Source organism: Panthera uncia, chromosome B1 (genome assembly GCF_023721935.1).
Source record: "Panthera uncia isolate 11264 chromosome B1, Puncia_PCG_1.0, whole genome shotgun sequence".
Classification (NCBI taxonomy): domain Eukaryota; kingdom Metazoa; phylum Chordata; class Mammalia; order Carnivora; family Felidae; genus Panthera; species Panthera uncia.
In genome coordinates, this window is record NC_064811.1 from 102,663,064 (window position 1) to 102,681,625 (window position 18,562).

Here is an 18,562-nt window from a genome sequence, read left to right on the forward strand (position 1 = left end):
TGACTCAAAATAATGTTTATGCCAAAGTGGTTCATCTTGGGGTGGCCTGCCCTTGACCCTGCAGGGCCATCCAGAACACTTTGCTGTTTATGTGACCGTGTGACAAGGTGTTGCCACTAAATGCCACTTCCAGAGAAAGCATTTATAAGAAGTTGGTATACTATCTCCACTCTGTCTTTTTCCTTCTGCCACCAGAGTTCAGTGGATCCCAAGACCCTAGAGGGATGGCAAAGCCACAAGGTGGAAAGAGCCTAACCAAGATACTTCCACTAGGTGGTTACATGCCTGAGGAGTAAGTCACTATTAAGCTCATCCTGTGAAACGTGGAGGTTTATTTGTTTCAGAGGCTAAGCTACATTAATGAATAATGTTACTTTACACAATATTTTCTTCAAGTTTTCCCAACAATTGACTATCCTCTGAGATATAACATGCATTACTTCATTAACAGGCCAGATACTGTTCCCTTCAAGTAACATCTTATGTCTCTGGATTAATTTAAGATTCATATGAGATCTGCACAAGAGAAGCAGAGCATAAACACTTCAAGCCCCTGAAATATGGCCTAAGGAATTGTTCACATTAAGACAATGTCCTGTATCCCTCCAACCCCCACTACTCATGTGTTGTCGTTCCCATTACATAGGACAGGTTCTCGCCAACATGTCTCTACATGCATAGGTATTTATGTAAGTCAATCCTCCCCTGAACCCCCTGAAACAGCCAGGCCCAGTGTCAGGCCTATGAGCACATTGTTTGACTGCTTCTTAAATCTCATCAAGTCACAGGCTATGACGACAGAATTGCTGAAATAACAAATTTAATTAAACAAGTTTACTTTTTTATAGGATAGCTGCAATCCAGTTTTAATTTTTTGACATAAACTTGTGATTTTATGTTTGCCAAATTAATCAGATTAAGTCATTTTTTTGCCATTGGTGAAAATAGAATTATTATTTTCACATATACCAAGTTAGTTTTGTTCAACCTATATTTAATAACAGACATCCAAAGTCTTTTTTTAGCAATAAATCTTTGTTAAAATGAAAGGGATTGCCCAGCATGAGGAGGGATGAATGTCTATACATTCTGGTTGAAATAAGAGAGTGAATAGAGTCAGACCTTTTTCCTGCTGTCTGGGCAAAGGCCTCACACGGGTCTTCATAGAATCCCCAGTACTTTGTAGGGGACAGTTTTAAATCTATTGGAGTTGAGAATTAATTCATATAAGTGAAATTTCTATTGGAGAGTTGCATATATTTCTTTGGTTCAGTGTCTGGTGTTTTACAGTTTTTAAAAAATTGGCAGGGCTTTCTTCAGCTTTGGGAAATTAAAAATTTTTTTAAGTACCATTTACCAGAAAATCCAAACCATTACTCACCTTACCACTGCTTATGGATATAATCAAGATATTTCATTTTATAGTGCTTAACCTTTTAAAAGGCTGTATTTCTAAAAACCCAAGTAATTCCTTTAGTCCATGAGGGAAACAGAAAGTTCGCTGAATGGTAATATGACCCAGAAATAGCATCATCCCCTTCACATATTGGTTTGGCACATGCTTTCACCTTAGAGTAGAAACAGAAACGAAGGTGTTTGTATCCATTTTTGAGCCTTCAGTCACAGTTAAAATTATTTAAGTTTATTAAAGTTTCATTTTCAGTTATATAAAATAGGAATACCTATATGAGTAGTATTTTTTTTCTCATTGACCTTATCACCATGATTATATCATAAAATATTCATTTTATCATAATTTGTGTTTGTGCTTACAGTCATAAAACAAATCGTAACAAGGTACATGGCAGGTATTCAGTAGATGATAACTTTTGCTGTTCTTGTTCTTTAAATAACTTAATAGAGCATCAGAAGTCTAGAATTTGAAAAGAAATGGAGCAACACAATATGCTCTACATGAAAGGAACAGCCATTAGGGGCCTTTTTCATAGAAGTAAAAATGGAGGACTGCTCTGCCATCTAGTGGACACAATGAGAAATGGAAAAGTTTTGTTTTGTTTTTTATTATTTCAAATAGAGTTGTATTAAATTTCACCAAAATGCTGATTTTTTTTTTTTTTTTTTTTACTGAGCAAAGTAGCACCTGCTCTTTTTATTGCTTTTGGCAGATATTGTGAGGATTTCTGCATGGATGGGATAAGATCATTTTTAGAAAGTAGTTTAGAAAAAATGGGATTTGGGGATTCCAGGTTAGAAGCTTAAAAGGCTACAGTGCTGGATAAATGTTTTCATGTGTGGCATATTACAAAGCGAGAACATGAGAGAGTGAAAGAAAGGAAGGAGAGAGAAAATGATATTTTTATTGAATTGTTTAAAAGGGGGAATGAATAAAAAAGAAGCATTGTTTAGCCAATTTTGAAAGCCTAAAACCGGAGCCCCCAGGGTTCAAGGAATAATTCTTTAGTCTAACATATGGAAAGTTTGGCGGAGAGGGAAAATGTCTTTTGGAAGAAGTGCCAGTGTCTGGGAAGAAACGGGCAGATGAAGAGCAGCTGCGGAAAGAAAGTGCAGCTTGTCAGGAATTCTGCAGCCTTGCAGCCGGTCAGAACGGTGCTTGCTTGGTGGCAGTTTTCCTTTACTTCACTTAAAAGTTCCTGGGTTGTAGTGGGAGAGAAACCGGGAGAGAAGAGTATCGCTGAAGGAGACCTTTCAATAAGCTGGACGCTAACTCTTTGTATTACCTCGTTAAAATGAAGCACTATCACAGAAAAGAAGACTGTCAAATCACACGACGTGGAGAGTCATTCTCCGAGTGTAAGCCCGTACCCTCTGCCAGCCCAGTCATTGCGAGGCCTGCAACTTGGGAAGCTTTGGATGGACCTGACGGGCTGTACTATCACGAATAATGAAGAGAGAAGGAAAAACAGGCAGTTGGATATTTTAAAACTTGCGATGGCCAAATCCAACGTACTAATGATTCTCAGTGCATTAGAATGGTTTGCAGTGTATCAGATACAAAGGAAGCTCTCCTGTGACCTTAGTTGGGGACAATATTCCTGTCCCTGGCTCTGGCCAGTGCCGAGGATAGGTTGGGTTCTGACCCAATTCATTTGGAATAGTGCGAAAGTCTTAGACAAGGGGATGATAAATAGGGAAGACAATAAAATTGGGACTACTACCATTGCTTTATGAAATGGAGAGAACATCTTCTGAGATCTATTGGAATGGTGTCCTACTGGCAGGAAAAAGATAGCCCTCACATCTCCTTCTCCAATTTATAGCCTTTTGAAGGGGGGAAAATTCATGGAGCATGGAGCTGACAGGATGGAAGAACTTACAGTAGCACAGGGATTTGGGGCCCATCCAGAGTATGGTGCGTTCTGTAGATAGTGGTGGGGGCCTAGATATACTGGGCAGGATAGGAGACTTCCAGCTGCCTGGGAACTAGGAAGGTCTGAGAGGGGTGAGTATAGAGGAAACCCAGAAACTTCTCTGTGACAACCTTACATCGTGTGACAGTGATGTGGCCCTGAGTGTTGTATTTCTGTATTTTTTGGATACAGCTCACTGGGTCAGATGTGGAGCTAAGCAATATTGAACCCATCAGATTCTTTCTTTCAGAAACTTAGAGTTGGGACCACTTCCAACTTGGACCTGAGGCTGCAAGAAGCTAGACCTTCCACATAGAAACAGGAAAATTGTGCTCCATCCATGGTTTGCTTGTGGAAAAAGGAGCAGAAAAATCTACTGTACAGAGAGACAAAGAGAAATGAATGCAAAGTGAGAAGCAGAGATGAGAAATATTGAAAGAAATATCTGAAAAGTTTTTAAATTCTTTGTTCTCTTTTCTTTCTACAGCCAGCTATATTTCTGCTCTTGGGTTTCAGTTAGATACCTCTCCATTCTAATAATACATACCCATTTTGCTTATGAAAGCCTAAATATCTGTTATTTGCACAAAGATTCTTAACCATATGGTGATTTTGCACCCCCACTGTCCAAATTCAGCTATTTGAGCCAGAAAGAGGAAATTTGAAAAGTTGGGCTTCCATCTGTCCCTTCGACTCCAGGAAATAGGGACTTTCATCTGAGCATGGCCTAAGAAACCTGACCTTTTTAGTTCTTCTTCAAACATTTTAGATCCGCTTCCATTGTTTGGGACCGGCAGGAACCTGCAGTACAGTTTAGGAGGGGCACCTGGTCCTGGTCTCTTTCTCCCCTTGAAGAACCTACTCTCTAGGACTCTCAGTTGCCCCACACACTTTGAGGCAGTCATTTTCCTGGAAGATCTCCAGTATGAATCCTTACGGGGTTCCTTTGGAAGCCCATGGCTGGGTCCCCGTTCCAGGAGGGTGGCCTGGCAACTAGATGTATAATAGTGGTTGGTGGAGGGCGTGCACTCAGGCACCTTAAAGGAAATAAATAACATCTTGCTGGAATTTGAAGCTTCATTGGGACTACCCAAATGATTTGATTTAGTTTCTCCTAGTTAGAGGGTTCAGCCAAGCAAAAAAAGCCAGAGAAAAGAGAGAACTGCGTGCTTTCAAATACATGAAAGATTTTAATATTGACAGGGAGAAAAAAGATAGGAAAAGAATGAATAGGAATAGGGTAAGATACTGCCAGAATTCATAAGACGGAGGGTCTAAAAAAATTGGACTCTATCGTCAAGTCAATGGGAAGGTATTGAAAACAACTCATAATTCGTGTTGTAAGGAGTTGCTCTGGTCGCAGAGCAAATGCAGGAGAGTAAGTAGACAGCTTTTCAAAGGTGGTAGCAGTGAAGATGAGGAGAGATGATTGACTCTGATGAGGTATGTAAGACATGGAAGTGGTGTCGATTGGCTGAAAATGTGAGAAAGAGAGAGTTGCCAGTGCCTACCTCCAGATAGGCTGCACCATTTCCTGGAAGTGGAGGTAGGGATGGCTTAACGGGAAGAGAAGTTGAGGGCACGTGGAGTGTGGGATGCCCGAGGGGCTTCCCAAGGGAACACGTACAGTAGGAAGTTGGAGGCACGTGATTAGAACACTTACGATGAAATTGGCTCGTTCTCCTACTGGCAAAGCCCTGTTGTTTGTTGCTTTTTCAAATGGAGAGCAGAGTGTTGAGCCCGGACACATGCTTTCCTCTCTTCAGAAATGGCTTTCAAATGCAAAAGAGTACACATGCTGAAGTAGCTGATCTAGACCAGAGAAAACGCTCACTTACTTCACACATTGACTTTGCCCCAGGCTGTGTCTCCAAACGTAATTCAGAAACTTCACCCATGCTGAGGCTAGAAGTTTTACACAAGAGTGTTTCCTCTCGCATTGACAGGAAAAATACACAACCTTGCCCTTTATAAGCCATGTCTCCAATGGTTACACATTAGCTGCCCTAACAGGACTAGAAGTGGTTCCTTATCATCATAATAGGCAGCCTGTTTATAGAAAAGAACATGTCTCTTATCCATAATATGAACTTCAAGGTAGCTATTTAGCTGTGCAAATAACCACATAGAAGTGCCAGTACAAAATTTATATATTTTTGAATTTCTTGAAATATTTTCCCATTTCCAGATGTCTTCTGTATTTTTGGTTTGACTATCCAAAGTAAGGAAATCAATGTATTTATTCTCCATGCTGAGAAAAACATTGGCCTGAAGAAAATGTGAGAGGGTAGCTTAAAAAGAAGGATTTCCTTAGAAACTGTGCATTACCAACCTGATTAAAAAAAAAAAAAAAAAAAAGAGTATTCAAGTTTTAGTTTTCCTTCTGAGATTTTTTTTAAATGATATTTTGCAAATTTAAGTTACTTTAAAACTATAATGGATCTTCACAAATGTGAAACAGTGTGGTTGATACAGCAATTTAACTCGCCTGGAAAGCATATGTTCAGATTATCTTTTATGTGACCAGGCATACAAGAGGGAACTTCATTCCCATTTATTTAATGGTCTTCACACTTTGATACTTTGAAGGTATAAAAGAAAATTCTCTTGGCCAAAAACCTAATGCTGAGAATTCTAGTTGTAGATACTATGTTTACAGTGCTTTATCTTGGACTTGGTGTGTCTGCGAAAGAATAAAATGTGAACTGGAATGCTTCTGTATGTCACAATTGTTCCAATTCAAACTCACACTTAAGATAGGAGGGAACTAATATTTATGAAACTCACTGTGTTCCAAGGACTTTTGTATACTTGAGTTTATTATAGTAATACACTGAGTGGGGGATTTCTCATCCCATTTTTTGATAAGGAAACTGACTCTCAGAAGGGATATTTGAGTGATTCACTCTGCTAAAGGATGGAAACAAAAGGCTGATTTTTTTGCCCAACATTCATGCAATTTCCACTCTGCCAGAGGTTTCTAAATTGAGTTCCATTGAGTCCAGGGCCATGAGAGGCACTGTGGGAGCCACCTCGTGGTGAGAATGTAGGGGGAGGAAGGCTGTCTGACTAGAGCATGGTTCCCTGTGCTCATTTGAAGCAGAGCGGTTCTTTTCGTTGTCTTACTTATTGGGTTCACTTAAAATTGTTACTTAGGAAAGTGGCTTCTACTACTTAAAACTTATTAATAAACTATTGCACCATAAAATTAACTCTGATGAAGCTAATCAGTGATAAAACTAGGGAGTTATAGGTAAAAATAACATCAAATTTGTGGTATAGTAAACTCCACATGCCACTAATTCTATTTAAAATTGCTTTATGTCTTTTTGTCTAATGTTTCCTGAGAAATGACCAGTCAGGTATTACTTTTCTGTCTGTGTTTTTAGGATGAATACACAGGATTCTGGAATACTGAAAGAGAGGGTTCTAGGTATGCCTGAGAGAGCTAATGGTAAAGACTACTATGGAGTATAGAAAACATGGAGCCCTTTTTCAGCAAAAGATTAGAAAATTGTAGGTTGTAACCTTGGTTCAAGGAATGCATTGAAAGAGATCATGATTCTGATTAAGAGCAACTCTCAGTGGAAGCCTAGGCCTGGAAAGGAATTATTGGCTTTATTCTAACATTTAATTTTCAATCGGCTTTATTGAGGTATAATTTGCTTGATGCTTTGTTATTCTGACTTCTATGTCCAAAAAAAAGAAAAAAAAAAAACTGCTTGTTTTATATCCACTGAAGAGGGACACAACCTAAATTATTTCTTTAGTAAAAGATGATCACTATTTGCTTTGGGGCAATTTTTTTATTGTTTACTTACTTAATTTGAGAGAGAAAGAGAGAGAGAGAATGAGTGGGGAAGGGGCAGAGAGAGAGAGAGAGAGGGAGAGAGAGAATCCCAAGCAGGCTCCACACTGTCAGCACAGAGCCCAACGTAGGGCTTAGGGCTGGATCTCACAAAGATCTCAGGAATGGTGAGATCATGACCTGAGCCAAAATAAAAAATCAGATGCTTAAGCAACTGAGCCACCTAGACACCCCACTTTGGGGCAGATTTTTAGAAATACAGTCCCTGGAACAACAGCATCAGCATCACCTGGGGACCTTTTATAAACACAAATACTCAGTTCCGCCATCCCTGGCCGAGGTCTACTGACCGGAAACTGTGTGGATGGGGCCTGGTAATCTGTGTTTTTGGGTTTTTTTTTTATTAATTTTTTTTTCAACGTTTTTTATTTATTTTTGGGACGGAGAGAGACAGAGCATGAACGGGGGAGGGGCAGAGAGAGAGGGAGACACAGACTCGGAAACAGGCTCCAGGCTCCGAGCCATCAGCCCAGAGCCTGACGCGGCACTCGAACTCACGGACCGCGAGATGGTGACCTGGCTGAAGTCGGACGCTTAACCGACTGCGCCACCCAGGCGCCCCATAATCTGTGTTTTTATAAGCCCCCCAGGTGACCCTGATGCACAGTAAAGTTTGAGAACCCCTGCCCTGGCAGGTGCCCTCTGACCAAACAGAGTCAATCTAGAGACTGGCCAGAGGAAGGCAGGATTGCCAAACTTGTGCCAGAAGTAATTCTAATGAGCGAAATAATACCTTCCTGAATCAAAATGAGAAAACTGGAAGAAATTAACCAGCTGTTAGCAGAAAGAGGTAGAGAAGACACTTAAATAGAAGCAGAGACTGAAAGTTATTAGAATCCTGTCAACGGCAGGCTGCTAAAATTCCTCTTGGTGAAGGGATGAGGTTTGTGTTTCTCACTTCTACATGTATTCTTACAATAATCTTTCATCATGTGAGGTATCTCACAACCAAAATGGCTTCAATCATCTTGTTCCCTGAACTCACAGTCTACATGGAAGGGAAAAATTAACAGAGTAATTGAGCCAAGAAGATGGGGAAGGGGACAAAGAAGCAGTGTTCCTTTAAAAGGAATCAGACGAACACACTCTCTGATAAGACATCTCTTTCAGACAACAAATGCCTTCTGCAGAGCTGGTGACTTAATAACTGTGTGGGCTCAGTTGTGCACTCAGTTGTGCAGGATGCTGTTTTGTACATGTATGTGTGTACATCTATGTATATATTATATATGCAGATTCGCTTAAGTCACATGCTAACCAACCATGTTTGTACTATTACTGTATTTGTTTTATAGAGTTATGTATAATAACATTAAGGTAGAGGGAAATTAATTAGCTTGCCCAGGGACATACACATCATCTGTTATGGAAAGAGGATTTGCATCCCGGCAACCTGGCACCACAGCCTGTACTATCAACTACGATGCTATATTGCTTGTTGATGGAAGTTATTAAAATTAATCCTCTAGGTTTGTGATTCTGTAAGTTGCTTGTTTGTCTCTACGGCAACCATATTCTAAGCCATGTGCTTCTAGACTCTCATTTGAAATCTCCAGTAACCATAAGAACCACATGGCTCCTGTGTGTCCCACCAAACATGTGCATATGATTACACTTTATATATGACTCCTAACATCTTCATCATATAAATGCTCTATATTGTGAACTCTGGTTTTAGTTTATATATGAATTGTTTATGTTTGATTTACTGGTTGTAATCCTGAACAAAAGAGGAAGAGAAGTAGGTACTGTTCTCCCCTTTCTCGATCATGAATATATTCAAAAGATTTGTGGTGGACCAGTTTGAAACCTTAGATGTTTTTGTTTGTTTCTTTCTTTCTTTGCTTGCTTATTTATCTATTTTTTTTTTTTTTTTTAGTTTATTTGTTTATTTTTGAAAGAGAGCATGAGCAGGGGAGGGGCGGGGCAGGGAAAGAGGGAGAGAGAGAATTCCAAGCAGGCTCAAACCCACGAACCATGATATCATGACCTGAGCTGAAATCAAGATTGGGATGCTTAACTGACTGAGCTAGCCAGGTACCTTGAAACCCTAGAGTTTTTTTCTAAAAGATATGGAGGCCCTCACCTCCATAAAGACAGTCAACATAGTCCTGAGTTGATTCTGAGAAAGGCATGCCCTGCTAAGCTATTGGTCCTCAACACTTTTAAATATTTTTTAACACACACAGGATACTTCAAGGAAAAAACTGTATATGATGTAATATAATATAATATAATATAATATAATATAATATATAATATTTACATATATACAATGTAAATATATCATATATATTAGATATATATAAATGTTAATTTTATGTGTTAAAATGAAAGTGGCACAATGAAAGTGGCAACTCAATGACTGGTAAAGCAGAGCCTAAGGGCTTTGTCTTTTTTTTTTTTTCTTTTTTCTTTTACTGCGGTCTTCATATCTGAGATATATCAAGGATTGCACCCGTCAATACAGGATTTTCAGAGAAACAGTTTGTCCCCACCCTACCCTCATCTGTCACTGTCCGGGCTTTCTCTGATGTTGCACTATCATTGCTGTACTCGGCGGGTCACAGCAGGTGCCCTGCGACTTGCACACCAGCAAGATCACAAGGGCTCTGGGAGAGTAGACTGCCTGCATCCTCTGCCTTCCCAGAGCCTCAATGGTAACAGCCTGATAACTCCTGCCACCTGGAAGCCTTTGTTGGGTGAGGACCTCAACCCAGTTCCGGAAATGGATAAAGAATGCTCTCACAAGGTGTAACATCCTTCACCTATCACTAGCCTCCACCCTTGGTTCCCTAGAATGTTCTTTCCATCAGTCCATCTCTGGTATGGGTTAAAAGGCTGAGTATATTCTACTTGTAATCACAAAACCTAGGAAAACAGTGTGTATGTGTATATGTGTGTGCATGTCCCTATGCATGCATGTGGGTTGGTGAGTGAGTGGAGGGGATATCGGATAGGGAAGTGAAGCAATTTCAAGTACAGATAAAAGGAACTGAGCATGAGTTTCTGGCTTCTGGCTCAAGATATGGTTCTCAGAAGTTTTGTAGTATTTAGAAGCCTTCCCTGACATATCGGGTAACCCACATTTTCCCACTGGTCTGACCTAGTGGAAATGGAATGTGCATTTTCATAATCTGCTCAACCTGAATCCCTAAGTATCTTTTATCTGGTGAGAAAAATATATGATCATTTCAGAAATCCTAATTGACATTTAAGAAGTGCTTTTTTTTAATCTAAATATGACCCAGTGTAATTACAGCTTTTCAAATAAAACATAAGATATTCTGCTGAAATTAGGTGTCTCAAAGAGCAACCATTTGCAAATAAAAAAACTATAGAAAGCTTATAACCACGATCATTGCTTTGTATAATTTATATATATTATAGAATCATTAGATTCATTTCATTTGACATATTAGAAATTATACACAGTGGTTAATGGACTCCCTTTTTAGAAAATGCTATCACATACACCTCTCCACTTCTTGCCATTAAAAAAAATGATCCCACTTTCTTTCCATTTAGCATAAATCAAATAAAAATATGATATTAAACACTATAGCATTAAGGTCAAATAATTGGAAAAATGATGGAAACAGTAACTGTTGAATAATACTACTTTAAACAGAACATAGTTAATATTTTATAATTTTATTCAAACTATTTAAATTAAAAAAATAATGCCATGAACAGAAAGCTAAATGCTAGCTTTAAAACCATAATACCATCTGGGGGAGATGCCACTAGATGGAGCCCATGGTTTCTAAGATTTAAGGTCAGTCTCCTGCATTTTTGGGATAAGTGTTTTCGAGCTGTTGAACCACAGCATTGTTAGGGATAGTCAGCAGGCTGGTATATTGTACAATCCTTTGGTTACCACAATTAGGAAATAGAGGAATTTGAGAACAGGGCAGTCCATTGTTCTTTCTGTACAAGTACATAAAAGAATTTAAATATAATCTACCTATTTCTGGAAGTTAACAGTAATTTACACTGACCACCCGGAAAAGAATTGTCAATAATTTGATAACCTAATAGCAAAGAAAGTCAGCTATGGAATGGATTTATTAAAATGCAGGTTCTTTTCTTATAAGTGGGCATCCAGGGTCCACTTTAAACAGTTTACTACATGAAAAGTATAATAGAAACACACTGTACAGTGTATTAGTTGGTCATATGACAAATAAAAAAACCCATTGGGACACATTATTTAGATTGCTTTCATCAAGCAATTACAATGTGTTAAGTACACTCTGGGAAAAATGTAAATGCAATACAGCTATACTCTAGTAACTGTTCTAAGATAGTAAGTGAACACCTTTCCATACTGTTGATACATGCTTAAGCCTATTAAAAGGGATTTTAAATTACTGACTTAACAGTCATTCTTTTTGAATTTATTTTTTTAAAAAAATTAAGTTTTATTGAAGTATAATTGACTTAAATAGACTATATGTATATTTATTTTTATTTAAAAAATTTTTAATGTTTATTCATTTTTGAGAGACAGAGTACAAGTGGGGGTGGAGCAGAGAGAGACACACACACAGAATCTGAAGCAGGCTCCAGGCTCTGAGCTGCACAGAGCCCAATGCTGGGCTCGAACTCATGAACCGTGAGATCATGACCTGAGCCGAAGTCGGATGCTTAACTGACTGAGCCACCCAGGTGCCCCACATTTTTTTAAATTATATACCTCGATAGATTTTCACATACACACACACACACACACACAAAATCACCACCACAAAGATTGTGAACATACTCATCTCCCTTGAAATTTTTTTTTTTTTGTGTTTTTTTGTCATCCCTTCCTCTCTCCTCTCCTTGTTCTCCCCCTCCCCACCCAGGTCACCACTAATCTGTTTCCATCATTATAGGTCAGTTTATATTTTCAGTATGGATTTATACACCATGAACACTTTTTTGGGGGGTTGGTAGTCTGGCTTCTTTCACTTAGAATAATTATTTTGAGATTCATCCACATTGTTGCATGTGTTGTATTCATTTATTTTTATTGCTAAGTAATATTCCCAGGTTTGGATATTCCACAATGTGTGGAATGTGTTTATCCATTCATCTGTTTATCCAACAGATGAATGTGTTTATCCGTTCATCTGTTGATGGACATTTGGGCTTTGGGTTTTTTCCCCCCCCACAGTCTAGAGTTATTAGAAATAAAGTTTCTATGATCATTCGTGCACCAATTTTGTGCAGACACACATTCCCTTTTCTCTTGGCATGGGCAAACATAGTATCTGCTTAGCTTTTTATGAAACAGTTGAGCTCTATTCCAAAATGGCTGTCACATCTTCTTCTTTCATATATAAGTAAGCACAAATATCCATTTTATGGATATCAATAAAAGCAATGAATATCATGAGTTACTTAATTTAAATTAGGAGACAAAAGACATTTTGCTTTTCTGTTTAATACTACAATGTCCTGTACCACAATATTGAATCTGTCTCTGTACTGTGCAGGGACAGAAATAAATCCATCATCACTACCTTTACTTGACTACAATAAATAATTTAAACACCATTGGACAATTTATGGAAAAAATAAAGGAACAAATAGGATTTTTATTTCACCAAAATACAAATGTGATGAAACACCCTAGAATTGTAAGCTGTGTGCAGAGTCTCATAATTCTGTCACTTTAGGTTTATGATGAATATACATCTTAAAATAAGAGAGCAGTTTCTGTTTCGATGTCTTATCTTAAACCCAGGCCATGTGTTCCTATTCTTTATTGCAGAAAATTCAATCACTGTATTTCCAGCAGAAAACTTTCTCATGAAACTTCTCCAGCATATTAACTTTTCCAGTAACAAGAGACCCTGGCACACTTGGGGCATGTCCTGGTCTTTATTCAAATAAGTTATGCTGTCCACCGTTTAAGGTGCACTTTATTGGGAAAATAGCTTTGTGTTCTTAAATTAATGAAAGTACATTGTAAGAAAGAAGGTATCAGTTAAATATTTTGAAAATATTCCCTTACTTACCAGTTCTGTGATCTTATATAAACTACTTAGTTGTCTATTTTGTCACCTGTAAAATGGGAATGATATTTTTGTATGCATTTTTGAGTATTAAGGAAGTTAAAACATATAAAGTACTTAGAAAAAGTACTAGTCATACAGTGAGTACTCAACAAGTATTAGTTTGTGTTATTTTTAAGGTCTCCAAATATATATGATAGTGTTACATCAACTTGTATTATAAAGAACAAAAATGTATACAAAGAAACATATTTAGACACCCTCCCTTGCTTTCTTCTTTGTGGACACCTATAAAGACCATTCCTGTACTGCCCTTCAAATACAATTAGATATTGGGGCACCTGGGTGACTCAGTTGGTTCAGCATCCAACTTCGGCTCAGGTCATGATTTCAGTTTGTGAGTTCAAGCCCTGCATCGGGCTCTGTGCTGACAGCTCAGAGCCTAGGGCCAGCTTCAGATTCAGTGTTTCCCTCCCTGTCTGCCCCTCCTCTCTTGTACACACACTCTCCCTCTCTCTCATCTCTCTTTCAAAATAAATAAGTAAATATTAAAAAAAAAAAAACAAATACAGTTAGATCTTTTATACATCTCTAGATTCCCAATGACTAGAACATTTTCTTAGTTTCTCTAAGTTCTGTGATTTGCTTGATGATTTTTGTGTCAAATGTGTTTCCTGATCCACTATGATGAGTTTATTAAGCATAGTGTTTGCTAAACTCTAAAATATGAAGGTTATGTATATTAAAATTAACATCATTTAAATATGTTTAATTTAGGAGTTATTTTAATGTGCCACAATGTATTACCTTGGTTAGAAAGATGTTAGATACTTTTTTTCAAAGGCAGAATAAGCCCATGCATACTAATTCTTTTTAGTTTCGAACTATTGGATTGCTAGATATTGTTTAAATACTAATAATTAAATACATGAATAAAAATATCCAAAACAAATGAAAAGTCTCCTGGCCCAGGAACAGACAGGAATTATAAGCAGTTTTTGTAGCCAGGAAACCTCATGGTGAGGTGGGACTACATGTCTGTGGCCACAAAAGGTTAATTCTGGATGAGAGGGAAGGCTGGGACCTCAGACTGACTCCCTGACTGAAGCTCCTGGGCCGTCAGCATCCCAAGCCCTACAGTGTTTCAAATATAAAATAACCCAATATTACTACATTATTTTTGCAACTGCAGATGAAGTCAATTTTATGATGATGTCAGAATAAGGTGAACCACCAAATTAAGAGCATTCTGTATCGTGAGAAAGGCAACCTAGTGTGGGGTTAAAGAACACAAACTGGAGAGCCAGAGTATTGAGGACTGAATCCCAGTCCAGTCCTGTTGCTTCTAGTGTGTGACTCCCAGCCTCAGTTTCCTCCTCTGAAAATGAGTAATAACAGTGCCTACAGCACTCTTGTGTGAGGATGAAATGAGGAAGCACTTAGAACTCAGCCCATAGCAAAAACTATGTAAGGTTTGTTATTATTGGTGAGAAAAATGCACTCACCCTATATATGCAAAGCATCTTATACAGATCAAACGTTTGGGAAATTGATTATTATACGAAATACTTCCTTGGCTACTTTTGCATGCAATATTAAATACCCTCCCCCATAATTTTTTAGACTTCTATTCTTTTTTTTTTTTTAATTTTTTTTTAAATGTTTTATTTATTTTTGAGACAGAGAGAGACAGAGCATGAACGGGGGAGGGGCAGAGAGAGAGGGAGACACAGAATCAGAAGCAGGTTCCAGGCTCTGAGCCATCAGCCCAGAGCCCGACGCAGGGCTCGAACTCACAGACCGCGAGATCGTGACCTGAGCTGAAGTCGGACGCTTAACCGACTGAGCCACCCAGGCACCCCAAGACTTCTATTCTTATGTTTGAACACCTATGTGAAATGATGATGCTGGATTGAAGTGTCCGCAAAAATAAACATCACCTTTCAATATTCAGAGAGAGAGAGTTTATGCATAGTTCTTCACCTCTAGAAAATAGATTTCTCTTAGATGGAATTCATTACCTCCAGAACGTGGTGAGAAGTTGAGTTCAAGTTCCTAAGTGCGCATTGTTCTCTCTAAAACTCTCTCTGCCTACAGTCTGTATTCTTTTACAGGAAGGATCATCACTCACCTAGTTTCTCAAGCTGAAGATCCCGGCATTTTCCTTGTAGCTTTCCTCACTGTGTCCCCACCTCATATACAATCACCCATTCTACACCCTGCCCATCTGATTTCTAAATATTTTTTAACTTTGAGCCCTCTTTTTCAGATTAGCACTATCCTCAAAGAGTTTCTCATCATTCCTCAAATGGTCAGGGTCCCCAGCCACCTAACTGGGCTCTCTGCCAGCTGACCCGACCCATGGATCCATCTGCCTCCCAGCTGCTAGAAAGAGCTCTCCAAAACAAAAGCCTGCCAGTGGCTTTGCATTGCCGCTGTAGGATACAGTTTCATCTCTGTCATAGCTCCCAGACTCCCTTTCCAGCTTCACGTGGGCTGCTGTTACATCTACCGGAAGCCAAAGCTGCCCACTTTCTATGGTTTTCCTCACGTTATGTGCCTTTTCTCATTCTGTCAATCTGCCCGCCATGCCCTCCTCTCATCCGTCACACTTCCGCTGTGGTCACCCTGTCACCACAATGCCTAGCTGATCACTATAGGTCTTACAGGATTTATTTCAGGCAGTACTCTTCATAAAAAAAGCTCTCCCCGAAGCTCCAAAACGACTTTAGGTGCCCTTCCTCTAGGTCCTAGAATTCTTGGTCATTCGTGTTTTGCCTGTCTGAATAATTTTTTTCTGGTAAAGTGGGTTCTAGACTGAACTATTTTTGATCTTTCTCCATAAATTAGACTTAGTAACTAGAATATAATATGCAGGACTTTGATGTTTAATGATAAAACACAGTGCATTTTAGCATTTAAATAAAAGCCTTTAACACGTATAAATGAGAGTTCAAAATATGTAAGGAATTTACATGTAAACACTGTCATCATATTTTTTTTTTAATTTTTTAACGTTTATTTATTTTTGAGACAGAGGGGGACAGAGCATGAACGGAGGAGGGTCAGAGAGAGAGGGAGACACAGAATCTGAAACAGGCTCCAGGCTCTGAGCTGTCAGCACAGAGCCCGACGCGGGGCTCGAACTCACGGACCGCGAGATCATGACCTGAGCCGAAGTCGGCTGCTTAACTGACTGAGCCACCCAGGCACCCCACTGTCATCATATTTTAAATGAAAAAAAAAATGTATGGCATAAAGAGCAGTATGATAGTATGACACTACTAGTTGTGTTTTGGTTTTTGTTGTTGTTTTGTGGGCACTGGGTAATAAGGAGCTGCACCAAACCGTAGGACTAAAACTGTGGAAATTGTTTTTGGCTCTGTTCCCCTTTCCACCAGTTTCTACCTCCATCAGCAGCTGTGGAGAGGGTTAGGCAGAACTCCTTGGTTCAGCCAGCATTATATATATCACATTACAAACTAATAAAAACCAACGTCCCACACCCTGTGCTCTCCCTATCAGCCTTTTTCCTGTGTTATTATCTGTGGAGATGTTATTATCTGTGGAGTAGTGACTTCAAACTGAGGAGATGGTGGGGTTTATGATGTCTTAAGAGGGGCACTGGAAAAATTTATTCAGTGTGTCAGCTAGCAAAAATATATTAAGTACATGTAATTAAGCATGCTTTGTTATTTAAGATTAATTTGAAGAGAAGTTCTAAAATTGCTCTCTGTTTGCCTCATTCTCCTACACAAATAACACTGACATTTACCATGTGACATTCTGTTTTCACTATTTATCTTTCTTTTATTGACAGCAGAAGCCAGATGACTATTTTGTTTCCTCAGTGCTTTGTGTTGTGCTTGCACATAGGGTGTACTCAGTGTGATTGTTGAGTGAATTAAATTAACAAATTAAATAAATGCAGGAGTGATTGAATAATTCAATCGATCGCTCACTTCTTTAATAAGAACGTAAAGGGCCAAATGCTGTATTGGTATTTACACCAGACAACAAATTAAATGAAGAAATGTCAAAAGCATATTCAGAATTATCCTGTTGGAGTTTCTCTTCATAGTCTGTTTTTAGTATTCTTTAACTCAAACAACTAATCATTATTTTTATCTTTTGAGTAAAATGCATGAGTTTGAAACCTCAGGAGCTTCCCGGGTATAATCTAAAATCAGACCCTGTAGGGGCGCCTGGGTGGCTCAGTCGGTTGAGCGTCCGACTTCGGCCCAGGTCAGGATCTCGCGGTCCGTGAGTTCGAGCCCCACATCGGGCTCTGGGCTGATGGCTCAGAGCCTGGAGCCTGCTTCTGATTCTGTGTCTCCCTCTCTCTCTGCCCCTCCCCCGTTCATGCTCTGTCTCTCTCTGTCTCAAAAATAAATAAACATTAAAAAAAAATTTTTTTTTTAAATAAATAAAATCAGACCCTGTATGTGGAGGGCAGGGAGAAACCAAAGAAAGAGGCAGGCCATTCCAGATTGGTAGGTGGCAGATTCGCCTGCCAGAATCTTAAAAGTTTATACAGAGGCCTTAATGGTGTTTAGTCACACATACCGTCTAGATGGTCTCATACCACATTACCGTCTCAAGGCTATGACCTTGGGACAACTTTTGGGAGTAGGGGAGGCAAGGAGAATGCACATTCCAAGATAGGGGGAGGGGGTTGGTGAAGAACTTCGACTGCCTGGCTCCAGCTCATGGGGTCAACTGGTGGTCACATCTTCTTAATGATCTCTCCCAACCAAATGAGAAAGAAAATGACGTTCATTTCTACTGTCAATTACTGATTTTTTTTAGAAAGTTCCTTTTTTGCCTAAATAAAAGCTGTTATAAGGAGACACAATAGCCCGGGGGAACTTGAGAGCTTCTAAATTCATAGCGAATTTAAAGTGCACTCAATCAAAACTTACATGTTGAATACAAACTACAAATAGCTCATTTTAACATAAGATAGACTATAATTTCAATAGATCGTTGTCTGGTTTTTAAAAAATAATGGAAAGTCGTTTCACCTATGACACCATTTCTTTGTTTCTGTGTAACTGAAACAATTATTAACTGAGGAATTTATGAGAATTTTTAAAAACTGCATACATTTTCAATATTTTTTTCTTATTGACTATTAGATGATTACTTTTGTTCCCCCTCCCCCTACATTATCAATTCACTGATCTGGTTGCAATATAGAAAGATTTAGTAAAAACAGTTGAAGTGCTATGAATGGCATGGTATATTTTGAATTATTTTACTTCTCAAGATGTTTACAGAAATTATACACACTCCTGGAACTTCCAAAATTTTGGGTTTTTTTGTTGTTGTTGTTAAGAAGGAAATTGTGTTATTGG